The sequence below is a fragment of the Giraffa tippelskirchi genome, chromosome 6 (genome assembly GCF_054371585.1).
Source record: "Giraffa tippelskirchi isolate mGirTip1 chromosome 6, T2T-mGirTip1v1.2.pri, whole genome shotgun sequence".
In the NCBI taxonomy this organism is placed as follows: Eukaryota; Metazoa; Chordata; class Mammalia; order Artiodactyla; family Giraffidae; genus Giraffa; species Giraffa tippelskirchi.
The window spans coordinates 138,030,553-138,049,353 of NC_137280.1; the positions used below are offsets into that span (position 1 = coordinate 138,030,553).

Consider the following 18,801-nt stretch of genomic DNA (forward strand, 5'->3'; position numbering starts at 1 on the left):
TATAAGAGCATGCTGGGATTTTTATTGAGATTACATTGAATCCATTGGTCAGTTTTAGAAAAATGAACTTTTTATCAATAGTTATTATTTTGTATATGTATAACTTTTTGAATTGAGTTTTATTTCCCTTAGCAATGTTTTATTGTTTATGTCTTTACATCTTTTTCAAATTTATCCATAGAATTTGATAACTTTTGATTTTCTCATGAATATTATTTTAAAAATTTCAGTTAATTGTTCATTGCCAATATTTTTAAATACAATTTGTTTTTAATATATAGTCTCCTGCTAACTTGCTGAACTTACTCATTAGTTCTAATAGCTTTTTATGTAGGTTATATTAGATTTTCTACATACACAGTCATGTCCTTTGCAAGTCTTGTCAATCTAGGTGACTTTTATTTCTTTTTCTTGTGTTATTACGCTGGCTAGAATCTCCAGTGCTGAATGAAAGTTGTGAGAGTGGATATCTTTGTTTCTGATCTTTGCGTGAAAGTATTTAGTCTTAATGGTGACATTATATATGACTTTAACTGTAGGTTTTTTTGTAAATGCCATTTACAAGATTTAGGAAGTTCCTTTCTACTTCTAATTTCTTAAAAGTTTGTTTGTTTGTTTTTTTAATCAAGAAGCAATATTGGATTTCTCAGAAACTTTCTGAGATGATTGAGATGATTATTTGGTATTTCTTTTTTTAATTTGTTACTATATGGATTATATTTATAGATTTTGAATGCCAACTTTGCATTCCTAGGATAAACTCCACTGGTTGTGATTTATTATACTTGTTATATATTGTTGGATTTTATTTGCTAAAATTATATTTAGAATTTTAGTATCTGTTTTGAAGAAGGAATTAGTGTGTAGTTTTCTTTTAATGTCTTTTTCTGGCTTTGGTGTTAGTCTATTTTTTAAAATCCTGCTTGGGCTTAGTCTTTCCGAATCTTGGATTATTGTCTTTTATCAGTTCAGGGAACTTCTCAACCATCATCTCTTCATTATTTCTATTGTCCCATTTTCCCTTTTCTCTTCTATTGGACCTTTAGACATTTTAAAGACTTTTCCACTCTATCTTCCATGTCTTGTAACTCCTTCCATGTCTTCTTTTTTTTTTTTTCTTTTTTCTCCCTCATTGCTATATTCTGAAAAATTATCTTGAAGTTCTCCTCTAGTTAATCAGCTATTTAAACTAGTTAGGCTATTGTTACCTACCCATTTTATTTTTTATTAAAAAAAAATTTTTTTTCCTACTAGTATAGTTCTAACAGTTGTATTTGGATTTTTTTCAAATCTACTTATTCCTTTTTATAGTCTTGTTATTTTTTTCATATTTTAAATCCTTTTTATTTATTAAAGCATGTTAAACACATTCTCTGTCTGATAATTTATGGACTTTTTTGGTGGGTCTAATTTTGCTGTGTGTTTTTTTCACTGCTTTTCTGGTACCTCACCTCTTTGTGAGGTACTTTGTGACTTCTCTGGTGGCTCAGACGGTAAAGCATCTGCCTACAATGCGGGAGACCCGGGTTCAATCCCTGGGTTGGGAAGATCGCCTGGGGAAGGAAATGGCAACCCACTCCAGTATTCTTGCCTGGAAAATCCCATGGATGGAGGAACCTGGTAGGCTATAGTCCATGGAGTCGCAGAGGGTCGGACACAACTGATTTTTATGCTAAGTATGTAGGGAGTTCTAGGTGAATGTGATTGCTGGTATAGAGTGGACCCCTATCCAACTCCCCACCTGGTGTGGACTCTGACTTTGTCCTCTGTCCTGTGTTGTTAGAGGATGTGCAAATCAACACTGGTGTTAACCTGTTTCAGTAAATGCCCTCAAACAAAAACCAGTTTCACTTTTCTACCTCCCTCTGTATTCCCATTTTCATCTGGTTTTTGGTTTCTGATTACTTCTTACTTTCTTGCAGACTTACCAATACATTTTAATAATATATGATTTTGTCTCTTTTGTTACTTTTTTATTCCTTTTTGGTTGTTTTCACTTAGTGGTTTGGTCAGAGTATCTAGTTCACCATACTCCTGGAAATGGAAGCTGGGTCTCAGACATTTTTATGTTGTGGTTGTTAGAAATTGTTTCTCCTATAGGATTAATTGCCTTGATGTCAGTTTTTGTTTTCATTTCCTTTGGTAAACACTAGAAAACCAAAGAAAGAAGGGGTTTATTTTTCCTATATTGTGGTCTGTACGCTGTGGTGTTAAGACCATCTAATGACCCCCTGGGCTTTACATCTTTCCCTTCTATTAAATCATATATGCCAGCAGAGTTGAGGTTTTAGTTTGTTTTAGTGTGATTAAAACACCCGTACTCCACCACATCTGGAGTCAGCCCCTTATTATATCCTCTCATACTATTCTTCCTGAGGGCCTGTTGCTGACCAGCTTTGTGAACCTTAGGTTGCCTTCTCCTTGTTTGAACATGAAGGGGCTGGGCTGGATCTGTAAGCCCCAGTTACTGGTCCATTGGTGTCTTCCAGTTGTTAAAATTTTCACCAGTCCAGGGTAAAGTGAAAAAGAAAATGGAGAGAGAGCAGTGGGTTTTATCAAAAAGCTCATTGTGGTGGCGCTACTGGTAGAGAACCCGCCTGCCAATGCAGGAGACATAAGAGACACCGGTTTGATCCCTGGGTCGGGAAGATCCCCTGGAGAAGGAAATGGCAACCCACTCCAGTATTCTTGCCTAGAGAATTCCATGGACAGAGAAGCCTGGTGGGTTACAGTCTATAGAGTTGCAAAGAGTTGGACATGACTGAAGCAACTTAGCACACAGAAACATGTTCTTTATTTTATTTTATGAAACCTATTGTAGTAAATGATAGATTAGTCATCTCTTTGGTTGGTTTGAATGCGTTTATTGAACAGAACACAAAGCTGACAACACTAGGTCTCTTCCCACCTTTCTGGGATCAGGTGGGGAATCTTTTTAAGTCCATCAAAATCAGAAGTCAAGGAATTGCCGGGTTAGATGACTGAACAGCTTCATCTTTTCCATTGTATTGAGGAGGAGAGAGATGACTTTCTTTTTCTTATTAGCTAAAAAGTTAGGGTTTTGATTACTTTGAGTTTTATTTTTTACCATGGGCATATTAGAATAAGAGTGAAGCCTGTTCTCTGGAGAGAAAAGAGGCCATGGTGGGGCAGTACCTTGGTCCATCGTCTCAAGGTCATCCACATGTTTTCTAGGTCATGGTTGTGGTAGGAGCCTTATTGCTAGCATATCTCTCCTGTGTACACCTTTTAGCTCTCTGAGATACTGATAAGTTCTCACCTGCATGCTTGCTTTTGCATTCCAGAATCCTAGAAACCCAGGTTTTTGTGCCTATCAGCTTTTCTGCACAAAATTCTGGATACTTTGGGTTGTGGATTAGCTTCACCACCCCCCCCAAAGCCTGTTAATTCACATTCCCTTACAGTATGTCAGCTCAAAGAAATGCTGCAGGCATGGGCGGCTCTCTGCCCTCAGGGGAGGGAGTGCCGGAGCCAGAGGGTTCAGCAAACAGCCCAGTGACCTGTGAGAATCTTTAAGGCAGTGAAAGAAACTGAAGGAGAAATATTTTAAGCAGATTTTTATAAAATGTGACAGTGTTAGGAAGCCAGGATCTCTTCAAGGTCTAACTCCATCTCACTGCTGTGTGGCTTTCAGCAAGCTGCTTAATTTTTCTGGACTTCCAGTTTTTATCCTTGATAGAAAAAGAAGGCTGTTGTCTGTCCTTCTACCTATATCTGATTGTTTTAAGATTATTTGGCTATTGAATGTAATTTGGTTATTATAAATGAGGTGCTGAGGATTGTAAAAATGGTCAGATGCTAATAAAATTTATTGATTTATTCAGCGCACTTATTATTAATACTAAATGCTTGCTATGTGCAAGGCATAGTCCCATGGAATGGGGGTGTGCTGGTTCAAAAACCACTCCCTCCTTTCAGGAAGCTTACATTCTAGTGGAGGAAACAGATGACAAACAAGCAAACATGTTAATAAGACAGTGGTGATGGGTGGTGTGAGGAAAGTAACTGGTTGTTGTGAGAGAGTCAGGGCAGGGGATTAGAGGAAGTTCTATGAAAAAGTGATGGTTAAGTGACCTGAAGTCTGGGAAGAAGGCAGGAGAAGAGTTCCAGGCAGAAGGACCAGTGAGGACAGGGGTCCTGAGGACACAGAGAGCTGACTGACTTGAACACTGGAAAGATGTACACGGGGCTAGAGGATCTGCAGTTAGTTTATAGATATATTCTAGATATTAAAAATCATTCCTAAAAATACCTTTAGAATGCAGAAGAGAGACTACTCTGTGGTAGAGTGCAGGCTGTGGAATCAATTGCCCCTGGGGTTCTCATTAGCTCTGCCACTTAGAAGCTCTCTGACCTTAGACAAGTTACTCAGCCTTTCCAAGAAGCCTCAATTTCCTCATTTGTAAAATGAAGACAGCAAACCCTGAGCTCCATCCCTCAGAGGAGTGTTATGAAAATAAGATATTTTAGAGGAAATGATAAATATGAAAAAGCATGGAATGTTTCTAGAGCATTAAGCTCTTGCCTCCCGCCTGGCTCTCTGTATCCCAGGCTTGTTGGGCTGTGGAAAACAGTCAACTCAGAGGTGATGTGCCTTGGTTGGGGCAAATCAGTGCTAGCGTGCAGATGGGAAGCCTGTTCCAGGGCTGTGTCCTTCGAGTGCTGCAGCAGTGGTATTACAAGGAAGTAAATGAATAATAAATGAAGGGCTCTGGAGTCAGGCTGCTCCTGCAATTTTTCTGTGCCGAGGAAACTCAGCAGAAAGGACATGGCTTCACAGTGCTGTCCCTGCAAGGGGAGACCGGCTCTCTGCTGGTGGCCCCGGAGTAGCGAAGGCTCTGGTCTCTGAACACAGTGTGTGGCCCCCAGGGATGGAGACGCTTAGTGGCTAGCAGTGGTGACAAGAGCCAGAAAGCTGGCTCCAGGTAAAGGGAAGACTTACAAAGCTAAAAGTGCCGTGTGCAGATATTAAAAGCACTGATGTGGAGATTGCCACATGGACTTCTTTTTCTTTCTTGAGCACAAAAATGATGATGTTTGCTCTGTGCCTGGCTTTGTTCTAAGCACTTCATATTGTGACTCATGTCATTCAGAAACAAGTTTATGAAACAGAGTTACCCCCATTTTACACATGAGGGTAGTCCTGGTTAGTAAATGGGATCTGAACCCTTGGAGTTGGCCATCAGAATCTGGCCACGTGGGCTGCGACCAGGGCAGTTGCCCAGGGCCCTGTGTTTAGAAACATCCCGTGTTTAGAGAAGGACCTTGCACTTGGTTCATTTCTCTGCTCTTGCCACTTTGAAATTCTTGATTTTTTTTTTTACTATATTCATTAAAAAATATATTTATCTGTTTATTCATTTGGTTGGCCCTAATTGCAGCATGTGGAGTCTTTAGTTGCAGCATGTGGGATCTAGTTCCCTGACCAGGAATTAAACCCAGTCCCCCTGCTGGGAACATGGAGTCTTAGCCACTGGACCACCAGAAAAGTCTCTTAATTTTTGAACAAAGGTCTCCATGTTTTCATTTTGCCTTGGGCAAAGTGTCGTTAGTAATGGGCAGGGTCCATACTCTTAGACTGTCACTGCATTATTCAGAATATTGAACAAGCTGCCTCATAAGGTAGCATGTTCCCCACCTTGGAGGTATTAAAGCAGAGGCTGGATGACCCTTTGGCGGGAATTCTTTAGAGGGAAACCTCAGTGCCAGATGGAAGGGGTGGGCGTGGGAGGTTGAGGTAGACAGCCTTTAGCATCTAAGCTCCTCTGAGCTCTGAGATTCTATGATTCTGTAACTTTCCTTTCTACAGCTTTATGAAAGTCAGAAAATAGAGGAAACAGGCCCTGAGGGAAATGATCTACTGCAAAGAATTTTGTGGAAAAGTGGGACAGTTCCCAAAGGAATGAAATTCGTGGAAGGACACAGAACCAGAGACGTGTCCTAGGACAGCTGGCGGTGACCGTGGGCCGCGGTCCCCTCACAGCCCAGCACAGGCCCGCTTCTCTCCCCATGTTCATCAGAAGTGTCCCCGACCAGCTGCACATAAACCAGATGAGCGTGAAATGGGGGGCCTCTTGATCTTCGTGAGCCTGCGGAGTCCCCTCGCAGGTCACAGGCCGCCGCCGCAGCTGTGCACACTGCTTAGGGCGGCACAGATGGGCTGAATCTGACGCCACGGTGACACCTGTCCTTGGGCTGCGCTCTTCACGGAACTGCCGCCTAAAGACAGGAACACTGACTTGAACTGCGACTCCACGGGGACCTTTGTGGGTGACTGCACCAGGAGTTCTTCAACTGTTTTCTGGAGCCCTGGGGAGTGTGTGTGTGTGAGTGTGTGCTTGACTGAGGGTGGCAGTGAGGACGGGAGGAACAAATGGCTTTCTAGATGCTCTCTCGTGGCTGAGCCCCTGCCTCTCAATTCTGAGACCCTGAGCAGGTTATCTCACCTTTCTGAGCCCATCTCTGCCTCCATAAGGGGACGTGAGAGGAGGCATGTCAGCACTTGACTGGATCCATTTTATCTCAGTGGTTTCGTTAACATGATTTGTACAGTGCCTTCAAGTTTTCAAGGAGCTTTTCACATATGTGATCTCACCAGAGTTTCCTCACAGCCAGAAGGTCATATGGCCTCATTTTATTCATCAAGGCACAGAGGCTACAGAGGCAGGCCTGGAAGTTCACAGTTGCATGGAAAAAGGGATCCTTGGTGTTCTCCAAAAGTTTGTCCTTCTGTCTGTCGTGCTGATAACAGGGCCCCACAGTCTGACATTTACGTGGTCCCAGACCTCCTTGAGTGCAGTGATGTTTAGGAACCCTCGCTGTGCTCCATCCTGGGTCTGCTCTGGCTGGGAGGGGGACTGGCAGGGTCACCTGGATCCCAAGCTCTAAAGCTGGACCCCACGTGTTCACAGCTCCAGTCTGTCACTTACCAGCTTGCTGCGCTGAGGCAAATGGCTTAACCTCTTGGAACCTGAATTATCACACATGTAAAATAAGGACCACCAAAGACTTACCACACAAAGCTATTGTGAGAATTCAATGAAATAATCCACACAAGATGCTTAGCCCAGTGCCTGACCCAGTACATCTTAGCTGTCATTGTTGCTATTATTATAATCATTAGCACTTTCACACTAAGCATTGCCATCTTCAGATGAACTACTTTCCATATTTTGGCCGTTATAAATTAAGCATGTTTTTAATAAACTTGATTTTAGGCTTGAAGTGGTAGATTCTTCTGGTTTTCTTTTTAGCATCTGTTAGGAGTATTTTTAAAAGCTCTGCCTGAATTCATGGCGAGCCCCTGTAAATCCACTTGAAAGCAGATCTCATCACTAAAAACCCACAAAACACCTTCATGAGAATGGAGGAGTCAGGCTTTAATTTATGGCGTCTACTTCTCGCTGCCATTTGGCATCTTGCAAACTGCCACTGCCATTAGGTGTCACTTTTGAGTATTTATGATTTTGCAGTTGGAGCACTTTGATTCTCATAACAGAAACAGGGTCACATTTAGAAAATGTACCCTACGCCAAGCTGGAAAATGAGATCCCCCAGGGTGGCTGATGAATGGGGCTGCCCAGGGCAGTGTGGCCTGCCAGCCCTGCTGAACTGTGCCCTTCCTGCACACCCTGATTGGATGCTGTCTTTGTGTCTGAGGCCACAGCCTGCCAGGCCCAGACTTTCTGCTTGGTGGTGACCTGGGGCTAGGGCAAAAGACATGTAGTTAAGTACCAAACTGGTTTCCACGTGGTTGCCCTTCACAGACTTGAGATTGGCAATGACAGAGCCAGGGATTTGGCAGGAATTCCTCCATGGCCCTAAACTGGTTCTGCACATCCAGGTAGTGGAGAGAGTCTGGGATGTTACAAGCAAGGAAGCGTGAGTTAAGTGTGGCACTAGCCAACACACTACACTGGCAATAGGCAAGACACTGTCTCCTACTTCGGGCCTCAGTGGGAAAATTTGGTCTTAGTGAGCTCTGAGGACCATTCTTCTAGGCCAGTGGTTCCCCTGAGGTGCTTGCTTGCCAGATTTTACAGGACTTCTGGGCAATAGAAGTTGAGGGTTTTCAGAGGAGGGGGGAGACTTCATCTTAGTTGCAAATTAAAAAAAAAAAAAAAAAATCAAGGAACTTCCCTGGTGGTCCAGTGGCTAAGACTTTGTGCTCCCAATGCAGGAGGCCTGGGTTCAATCCCTGGTCAGGGAACTAGATCCCACATGCCACAGCTGAGACCCAGGGTAGCCAAATAAATAAATAAACATTAAAAAAAAATCAAGGTATTTACTGTAAAGATATGAAGAGGAATACTATGGGCATCCTTCTGTAATACATCAGCACACTTGTGAAAGCCTGTCCACCAGGAGAGTCTCCAAGACCTTGGACGGATCTCTCCTAGACTAATTTCTCCCCCTGTAAAATCCATCTAGGAGACCACATCACATTATTAAATCTCGGTGTCTCCTTAGGCTCCTCTTGGCTGTGATGGTTTCTCAGACTTTGATTTTTTCTGGTGACTTTCACAGTTCTGAATAGGAGTCCTGGTTGGGGATTTCATAGAACCTGTTGGAATTTATCTGATGTTTTTCTGATATTTAGATGGGGCTTATGAGGTTTTGAAAGGAAGACCACGGAGACCTAACGTTCCATTTTCATCACGTATATCAAGGGTACATACTACCCAAGTGACTTATCACTGCTGATGTTGACCTTGACCACCTGGATGAGGGATGGTTTGTCAGCTTTCTCCACAGTAAAGTTATTCCTTTTTTCCTCCTTTCTATGTGGTCCTCTTAGGAAGGAGGTCACTGTGAGTAGCCCTTGCCTTCCTCTTTTGAGGTCATTCATTTGTTTCATTATTCTATTGACTTCTCCTTCTGTGCCTGGTGCAGTGTTAGGGACCAGAGATAGGGAAGGATAGAGGACTGGGCCTCTGCCCTCAGGGAATTTAGAGTCTAGAAGGCAAAGCAGAAAGTAGACTTGAAGTCACACACACTTCTGTGGTAAGTGCAGTGACAAGCTTCCACTGGAACACAAAGGAAGTTCCCTCACACCAGGCTTTCCTGTTTTATGTTTCTGCGCTTTAAGTGAATTTTCCAAATTGCTCTCCATCTCCTTCAACCGTAAAATCATTTAAGATTTTAACATTTAAGTTAAAAAAAAAGAGGCCAGTTTATTTCCTTTCCAGACTTATCCTGTGACTCCTGAATGTTATTTTTTTTAAGTATCTGCATCACACTTTCCCTGTTGAAAACATTTTTTAGTCATTAATTAGTAACCCATATTAATATGCAGATTGAATTAATCTATTTCAGGCAGAAGTTTGTCTTGAGGAAGCAAAATAGCTTAAGTGTTATTCCTCTCCACCTGCATTTCTCCCCTCCCCCACCCTCTATCCCAATCATTATTAGGATTATTGCTGTGATTATTAAACGCTGATGGGGTACCGCACGTGGCTGCCGCACTTCCCAGAACTTGGGGGAGGGCCCGTCCCTGTGCTCTGGACTCAGAGCTGTGCAGAGGCTGCCGTGGGGGATTCATTAGACTGAAATTGGCCTCATAAATAGTCATCCTCAGGATACGGTTTCAGCTCTCCTATTTCTATTTTAGTTGCACTAAGCTCAATTCCTGTTTGGCTCTGTTATTGTCTGAGAACGCTTTGCCCTTAAAAAAAAAAAAGTGACTCCTCCATAGTATACCTACCATTTATTGAGCTCTTACTATGTACCAGGAGCTCAGCACACCTTATATTCGATTCACAACAGCCTCCTGGGGGCAACTTTGTGGTTTTCCTACCTATAGAGATGAGACGACTTAGCCTAGTGAGGTGAGGCTCAAGGCTGGTAAAGTCAGAGCTGGGACTTGAACCCTAGACTATATGGCTTCAAAGCCCTCCCTCTTCAGGCCTGTCTTTGGTCCATCCTTCAAGGCCTTCTGAGCCTCTCTCTCTGCCCACTTTTCATCCCTCTCCCCCCATCACCATGTCCTCCCTTCTCTCCTGGCATCAGGTGGCAAGGGCTTTCCAAGGGGGTTTCATTTCTGCCTCTTTAGAACTCTTTGGGGATTAGAGGCTACCTTTATCCCCACTACAGGGACGACACTGGCTCAGGACCCTTCTGCTTGCCCAGCTCAGAGTCACCATCCTGGGCAGGATACATCTCTGTCATCACCAGCCACCTGTGGAACACCATTTATTGGCCCCTGCTGGGATCACAAATGTAAACGTTCCTTCCTTGCCCTCAGTGGGTGCATGTTCTACTGGGGTGGGCGGGGTGGAGGTGGGGGGACACAGGATGCCTGGAGTTGCAGGTGTCTCATTAATTGGGCATCTGTTTCTGATCATGCAGTAATAGCTGTCTGTGCTTTAATAGGCAGTTACTACATGCCAGACGTGCTCAGAGATGGACATCCTCGACTCTTGTTCATTCCTCACATCCTCCCTAGGAGTGAGTTTGTGGGAATCCCCATGTAACAGGTAAGAAAATGGAAGCTCAGAGAAGATTGAATTGCTTAAAGACAGACACTTAGGACATGGAAAAACTTTTGACCAAACCCAGATCTAGCTGAATCCAGAGCTCCTTTTTAAGTTACCCTGACTGCTTTCCTTTTAGTTCTGCATGTGTGTGTGTGTGTGCGCGCGCGCACATATGCATATGCAAGCTTATACTTACCTATATCAGGTACTGGACCAGGTCAATAAAGAACATAATTCTGAACAAGATGCATCCTTATTGTTTAGGACCGACAGGCTGATGGGGTGACAGACCCCAAAATAACCCTCAAATGTGATTTGAGTATGATAAATGCTACAGGGCAGGCCCTAGTTCTGGATGACCTTGGGCAAGTCCCTAAATGTATCCCGAGTTTCCTCACCTGTGATATGGTGAGGGATATCTCACATCATTAGGATAAGATTTAGAAGAGAGTAAGTACATAAAGCACTTATGTGGTAAGGCCAATGAATGGGAGCTTTCCTGCAAAAGTGTTAGTGAGACTCTAATCACAGGGTCGAGTACTCAGTAAGGGTCAGCTAGACATAATTTTGGGGACCTCTCAATCTGTCGGTCTTGTATCAACAATGAAATGTTTGGATGCTTAAGGACATGAACCGTTTCTGATATTAATAGGTTTTTTTGGGTCCTGGGTTGAATGTGAGCCTCCCCAGCACATAGAATAAATATTCACTGATTGACTGAAAACCATCCTATTTTGTGGCTCAGGGACAGAGTCTGGGAAGATGTGAAAAGTCCTGCAGGGGTAGCTGTCGGTATTTATTTAGTAATCTCAAGCGTTGAGTCCAGCTTCGTGGGTGAGGAAAGGGAAATTCAAGGCCAGATATACCGAGGTCTATGAAACCATCATGAAGACGTTGTTTCACTGTGTGCAGTAGAGTTAGACTTGGAGTTGGGTCCCTTTGGCCACTTCCTAGCTGCATGACCAAGGCCAGATATGGCAGAGCCTCCACTGCCTCATTCATAATTTGGGAGAAGAATACCTGCCTTGCGAGATTGTGGAAATCAAATAAGATAATGCTCAAAATGCATTTAACACAGCTTTCAGGGCAAAGTAGAGCTTAACTGCGCAGGAAATGGCTGGAGATGTTACTTCAGGGGGCTTTTTGCCAAGAATCCGAGCCCCACAGAATTCTGTCTGATGGATGGTCTATTTCAGACACATGTCATTCCCACTTATGACTGCGGTTCTTTCTGGAAAGGCCCATGAAAAGAATGTTAGATGAGGCTCCTGTGGAGAGGCCCCACCCCAGCCCATTCCTGAGGAGTTGGGGCTTGGAGTTTGGCAATTCCTTGGAATGCTGGGCCTGAGCTGGGGACAGGGCTGCAGGCTTAGCCAGCCCAGAGTTCTTGGATGGTGGAAAGAGACATCTGGGGGAAGAGGGAGGATGCTGACCTGTATTTTGAATGCTGCAAAATACAGATGAGCTCAAGCACAAAAGATAATCCCCAGTGATTATGACCATCCTGAGATCACCACAGTTATATTTTAGTATCTGTCCATTCACATTTTGTTATTGTTGTTGTTATGTGTCTTAATTCAGGATGCCATAACAAAGTACCAAAGACTGGGTGGCTTATAAACCACAGGAATTTTTTCTCAGGACTTCCCTGGTCCAGTGGTTAAGAATTCACTTTGCAATACAGGGAATGCAGGTTCGATCCCTGGTCAGGGGACTAAGATCCCACATGCCGTGGGGCAAATAAGCCAGCGAGCCACAACTAGAGAAAGCCCATGCGCCACAACAAAGACCCAGAGCAGCCAAAAAGAGAAAGAATTCTTTTCTCACAGTTTAGGAGTCTGGAAGTCTTGAGATCAGGGTACTAGCATGATCGGGTCCTGGTGAAAGGAGCCTCTTCCACGTTGCAGACTGCCGGCACCTCGTTGTATCCTCACACAGAAGGAGAGCCGATGTGATGGTATTTGGAGGAGGGGCCTTTGGGAGGTAGTTAGGTCATGAGGTTGGAGCTCTCTTGAATGGGTTAGTGCCACTCTTGAGATGCATTTAGACAGCAACACTCCTTTCCTGAAGGACATTTGAGAAAACATAATTTAATCATTTTGTCAAGTGCTCACTCTATGGCAGATGCTATTTAATGAATTAACTGTATTAACTATTTTAATCCTCATGATGACCCCATGAGGTAGAACTATTATCCGCCCCCGTTTTACAGGTGAGAAAACTGAGACACAGAGTGGTTAAGCATTTTGCTCAAGGTCACACAGCTCCAAAACGCTAGAAACAGGAATCTAGCCCAGCTTGTCTGATTCTGGGTCGTTCATTAGTAAGCAATGTTGCTTACTTTGGTTAAATCTCAAAGCAAGGGAGAGTTGTTTAGGTGGGAAGGCATGGCCAACTCCAGGAACACTTGGGTCCTCCTGACACGTAGTCCTAAGTTAAAGAGCACCTGGGTGAAAACAGGAGGAATCAAGCCATTTGTTCAGCAAATACAGTATCTCCTATCTGTCCCCTATGTTTACTGCAGAGTGCTCAGGAGGGAGTGAGGGGGAAAAGCAGGAGTCGTCCCAGCTCTTCTAATTAGTGGCATTTAAATTTCTGAAGTGCTCGAGTTCTGAGCTCTAAAGGGCGCTTAGGGAGCTTCTAGTCCACAGCCCTCGTTTTACAGACGAGCATCAGCGGCCCAAGCAGAGAAGGTGGTTGCCCAGGAAGTGAGTGGCTGTGCCAGGAACCAGAAGCCACATCTCCAGCTCAGGGCAGGACCATGCTGGCAAGCTGTTAGTTTCTGTTGCCACATTCCACACCGGCTGGGGGTGAGAAGGCTCATTTTCTGCTAAATGGGGACTTTGCCCATCCTAGGAACTGAATGGCTGCCTGGTGATGGTTGGATCACACAGTTAGATACCCTGCATATGGCCTGCTTTACGCATTGCATGATCACAGCCACATTTGTGTTGAGAGTCATTCCAACCTGCTTCGTCAAGAGATGGGATTCCAGCCCCTCAGAGGCTTTCCTGGGGACCACTGGAGCAGGTTTGTTCTGTGAGCCCAGAGGGCAGTGCTGGGACTGGTGAGACTGGGGAAGTCCAGCACTTATCCATTTAATAAGTTACTTTAGAGAGTCTAATGCCAGGAAGGGTGCTTGGGAAAGAGTGACAGTCCAGGAGACAGCAAGGACGGCAGATGTGGAAACACATCCAGAAAAGTGGAACAGGTACAATGAGAGAAGCGGGTGCCGCAGCCAGAGCAGGCACAAAGCAGGGGCAGTCACTTCCGCCTGGTAATAAGACTTCAAGGAGTCTGTGGCTCTGGGCTCCTTGTGGAAAGTTGAGTGTGGATTTGCCAGGCAGGTGGAGACTGGGCATCACTGGCTCAGAGAACAGAGCATAGTGGTGTGAAAAGTCCACAGTTTTTATGTCCCCAAAGTGGTTAGGTGTAGAGCATGTGGTCAACTTGGGGGGAACCCCAGTGTAAGATAAAGATAGGGTGCTGATGCCCAGGAGGTGGAACTCAACCCCACAGATAGTAGGGTCTTGGGGAGCTCACGAGGCAAAGAGAGTGGCTCATCTTTGCAATCTAGAGAGCTCACTGGACTGTAAGGGTAGACAGCAGACTGGAAGGGGGACTGGAGGCTAGGACACCCTTCCGAAGACTTGTGTGGTGGTGCCAGGGCATGAGATGAGGACCAGAGCACACTGTGGCAAAAGGGCTGGACATGCAAAGACAGAGAAGAGGCCAGATGTGGGGGCATCAAAGAGGTGGAGTCAACACGACTCAGTCATTAGAGGGACAAAAGGATATGGAGAGGAGCAGTGAGAGTGATGTGCATGGAGGGCTTAGCTGTGTGCCAGGCACAGTGCTCAGCACCTGACATGGGTTATCTCATCTCAGCCTCACCGTAGGCGTTGCCCTGTAAAAACACTGTCCTCCCTTCACAGCCAGGAAGCACACTCAGAAAGGTGAAGACTTGACTGCAGTGACATAGAGGACAATCTCCTGGCTGAGGTTTGCACCCAGGCAGTCTGCTTTCAGCACCTGCTTTCATTATTCTGGACCACAGTTGCTGGGGTTACAGGCTTCCATCCCTGGGTGATGTGGACACTGTCCTCTACTGCCTGCCGTAGAGAGGAGCTGGAAGGGGAGAGGGTGCCCTGGTCTTACTGTCCTGTGTTAGAAATGGAAGTGTTTCGGGCTCAGGGCTCCAGATGAGGTATCAAGAGGTATGCAGACACTGGGAATGGCTAAGCATGGTTTTGAAATAGTTCACAGTGGCTTTGGGCGTTACAGCTTTGCTTTCTTTCCAGTGCTGTGGGAGAGGCTCTGGACTGTGAGTCGGACTAGTTTAGTCTCTGCTGCTTTCCATCCAGAGAAGGCAATGGCACTCCACTCCAGTACTCTTGCCTGGAAAATCCCATGGATGGAGGAGCCTGGTAGGCTGCAGTCCATGGGATCGCTAAGAGTCAGACACGACTGAGCGACTTCACTTTCACTTTGCACTTTCATGCATTGGAGAAGGAAATGGCAACCCACTCAGTGTTCTTGCCTGGAGAATCCCAGAGCCTGGGGAGCTGGGTGGGCTGCCGTCTATGGGGTCGCACAGAGTCGGACACAACTGAAGTGACTTAGCAGCAGCAGCAGCAGCTTTCCATCCATGGGACCCTAAGTAAGTCACTTCAAGTCCTTGGGCCTGCACTTCCCCACCCCCACCCCACCCCCTGCATAATGAGGTTGTTGGTCTGGTCCTCCTGTGTGTGAAAGTCACCTGGAGGGCTTTTTCAAACACAGATTTCTGGGACCCACTCCTAGAGTTGTGATTCAGTCGGACAGCTGGTAGGGCCTGAGAATTTGCATTCCTAACCACTTTCTTGGAGAAGGAAATGGCAACTCACTCCAGCATTCTTGCCTGGAGAATCCCAGGGACGGAGGAGGGCTGCCGTCTATGAGGTCACACAGAGTTGGACACGATTGTCTCGACTTAGCAACAGCAGCAGCAACCACTTTCTAGGAGCTGCTGGTGCTGCTGGAGTGGGGACTACACTTTAATACCACTATCCTAGGTGCTGTCTCTGTCTCTTGAGTTTATGGCTCCACATCCGTGGGCAGGGACACACTAGGCAAATGGACTCTCCCATGCTTATACCAAAGGACAGTCAGTCCACAGCACAGAGCGTCAAACCAGTGAAAGGGGTGGCACTTTGAAATGACAACAGGGTACGATACACCCTGCCTTTCCATCCTCTTCTACTCTGTTTTAACCCTTCCCCACCACCAGTGACCCCAAGTCGAGATCCTTCAAGTAACTTGTTTCCTTGTGTGGTTTGGGAGAATGGATGGGTCAGTGGAAGAACCTTACATAGCAGCTATCATCAGGGCTAAGACATCTGCCCTGAGCAGCTGGTAGATTGAAAACACTCAAGATAGGCATAAACTCCCCAGATCCTAGGGGCTCACCAGCTTGAGAAAACAAACTTCTAATACAGTGGTGGTTGTTGTTCAGTTGCTAAGTCATGTCCGACTCTTCGTGATCCTGTGGACTGTAGCATGCCAGGATTCTCTGTCCTTCACTATCTCCCAGACTTTGCTCAAACTCATGTCCATTGAGTTGATGATGCCATCCAACCACCTCATCCTCTGTTGCCCTCTTCTCCTCCTGCCTTCAGTCCTTCCCAGCATTGGGGTCTTTTTCAGTGAGTCAGCTCTTCACATCTAATAGGGTAGCCAATAGGCTAACCTTCCACCTTGGTTGACAGTGAACTATGGCCTGAGCTTTGCTACCAGGGCAAGGAAAAGAAAATCTCTCTCTTGTTTTCCCCCAGAATACTCATTTTGGCCCCCTTGGACTTCAAGAGTGTATAAGGGAATGTTTTTTTTTTCCTGACCACACTCCAGGCATGAGCAGCATCATGCGTCCCTGTGACCCTGTGCCAGGAATCTGATGAAGAAATTCCAGGGAGACAAATGGAGATTACATGGAAATCAATCACGCGCAGCTGGTGTTCTCATCAGGGAACTGTTCAGTTTTATTTCCTTTTCATTTTTCTCCTCATTCTCTGGGATCAGCTCCTTTAAGAGCTTGACACCAGCTAGACTTGTGTGATTAAGTGGTAAACTTAAGCTGGCTGCTGGAACCTTCTGTGTGTTTCTGGGAGATTGATTGTTCAGGGCAACCAACCAAGACTCAGGGTCATGATTCTTCTGGACCACTAAGAGCATGGGGACTGTTTAGAGGTATTTCTTGAAGTGGGCTTTTTTTATGATTTCCCCTTACCATAATTTTGGTAATTAATTATTTTCCCCTTATTTATAATTTTGGCTGCTTTCAGCTGCATGTAATGATATGGAATTTCATTATCTCATATAATAAGAACCCTAGCAGAAGGGCGACAGTGAGATTAATTAACTCAGTGGCTTAGCAATATCATCTGAGATTTGTATTCTTGCCCATCTTTCTGCTTTGCCATACTCAGCATGTTCTCCAGAAGTTAAAATTCCTCATTGTCTCAAGATGGCTGCTGTAGCTCCAGCTAGCACCTGTAGACACAAAATAACAGCTGGATGGATAACTGGACAAAAAAATCAGAGTTCTGTTAGGAAGGAAAAGGGGGTTGGAGTGAGAAACAAGGTTCAGAAACATTTAATTAAGTACAGACATCTTGTCCTGGCATAATGAAACTTATGCAGTATCCCCTTAACTTATATTTCCTAGTTTTGTTTCCTGCTGTTCTCTTTGTAGAGCCATCCGGCAGCCAAACAGGATGACCATGTGCTATTGCCAGAATTTGCCATACATCTCATTTCTACCTCCTTGCCTTTGCTTAGACTGTGTCCAGTGTCTAGAATACACCTAGTCAGTGATCCCTGTCTCTCAGCACAAAACATGTCAAGGGATAGGTATAGAAATGGAACCTTGGGATTTCCCTGGTGGTCTAGTGTTTAGGATTCCGTGCTTTCACTGCCATGGCCCATCTTCAGTCCCTGGTTGGGGAACTGAGACTCCACAAGATGTGCAGAGCTGCCAAAAAAAAAAAGAAAGAAATTGACTTTCTATTTTCCTTCCCATCCCTATCTTTTAAAAACAGTCTCTTTATTGCAAAATAAAATACAGAATACTGAAAACCACACACAAGAAACTGCAAACTTAATAAATTATTATAAATGTAAATCCCCTTGCAGCGACCACCTGCCAGAAAATAGAACATTTCCAGTGCCTCCAGAAACCCCTTCTTGTGCCCAGTTCAATCATCATTCCCTCTCACTCCCTAATAGTAACTTTACTTTTACAGCAGTCACTTCCCTTCATTTAAAAAATAGATTTATCACACCAGTGTGCATACCCAACAGTTTAGTCTAGCAGTTTAGTATTACCCATTTTTAAATGTAAGATTTTTTGTTGTTAACTTTTTATTTTGTATTGGGGTATAGCCGATTAAAAATGTGATGAGTTTCAGGTGAATTACTAAGGAACTCAGCCACACATACTAAATGTGATGTTTTTGAAGTCTCTCTTAATCTACAGCTTTCCCCTTCAGTTCTTTCTTTTACTTATAATTTATCTACTAGGAACCCAGGCTGGTCAGGTTTCCAGCAGTATGGATTTGAGTGGTTGCACATTTGTGGTTAAAGTTACCATGTTTCTCAGTTTTCTTCATTTTCTGAATCCAGAGCTCTATGTAGAGCCTCGATCAGCCTGATGTTGATCCCTCTGGAAAGAATACAGGTGATATTATGTTTCTTCATCAGGAGGCACACAATTTCTCTTGGTACAGTAAGTCCCCTACATACAAAAGAGTTCTGCTCCAAGAGCGCATTCGTTAAGTCTAACTTGTTTGTTAAGTCCAACAAAGTTAGCCTAGGTATCCAACTAACATGATCAGCTATATAGTATTGTTCTGTAATAGGTTTATAATACTTGTCACACAAATAATACATAAAAAACAAACACAAAAAATAAAATGTGTTTAATCTTACAGTATAGTATCTTGAAAAGTACAGTAGTAGTATAGTTCAATAGCTGGCGCTACTTAGGAGTACCAGCTACATCACCACTGCTTTTATGCTTGCTTCTGGACATCCTGGGCTTGAAATAAAGATATTGTACTACTGTACTCTGTACAGTGCTGTATAATAAAGTACACAAAAGCACAACCACTTAGAGGATGCATGCGTGTGACAATGTATGCCAGACAACTGAACTAACTTACATAATTGGACATGTGAAACACACATCTTTGAAAGTTTGCAACTTGAAGGGTTGTGTGTAGGGGACTTGCTAGTCTCTTCATTTATTTGGTGGGAGGCTCTTCAAGTT

At 44.4% G+C, this 18,801-nt stretch overlaps 1 protein-coding gene and 1 long non-coding RNA gene across 8 annotated transcripts in view; both read left to right on the forward strand.

Annotated features, from left to right (window-relative positions):
- Nucleotides 1–7,245, forward strand: part of LOC145508738 (uncharacterized) — a 44,020-nt gene extending 36,775 nt beyond the window's left edge. The window contains exon 2 of the long non-coding RNA XR_014055581.1: nucleotides 5,831–7,245. This is a non-coding gene — a long non-coding RNA (uncharacterized LOC145508738). The remainder of the gene's footprint in view (nucleotides 1–5,830) is intronic.
- The window catches only part of GALNT10 (polypeptide N-acetylgalactosaminyltransferase 10), a 220,333-nt gene that overhangs the window by 37,130 nt on the left and 164,402 nt on the right, over nucleotides 1–18,801 (forward strand). The gene's annotated exons all lie outside the window — the stretch shown is intronic.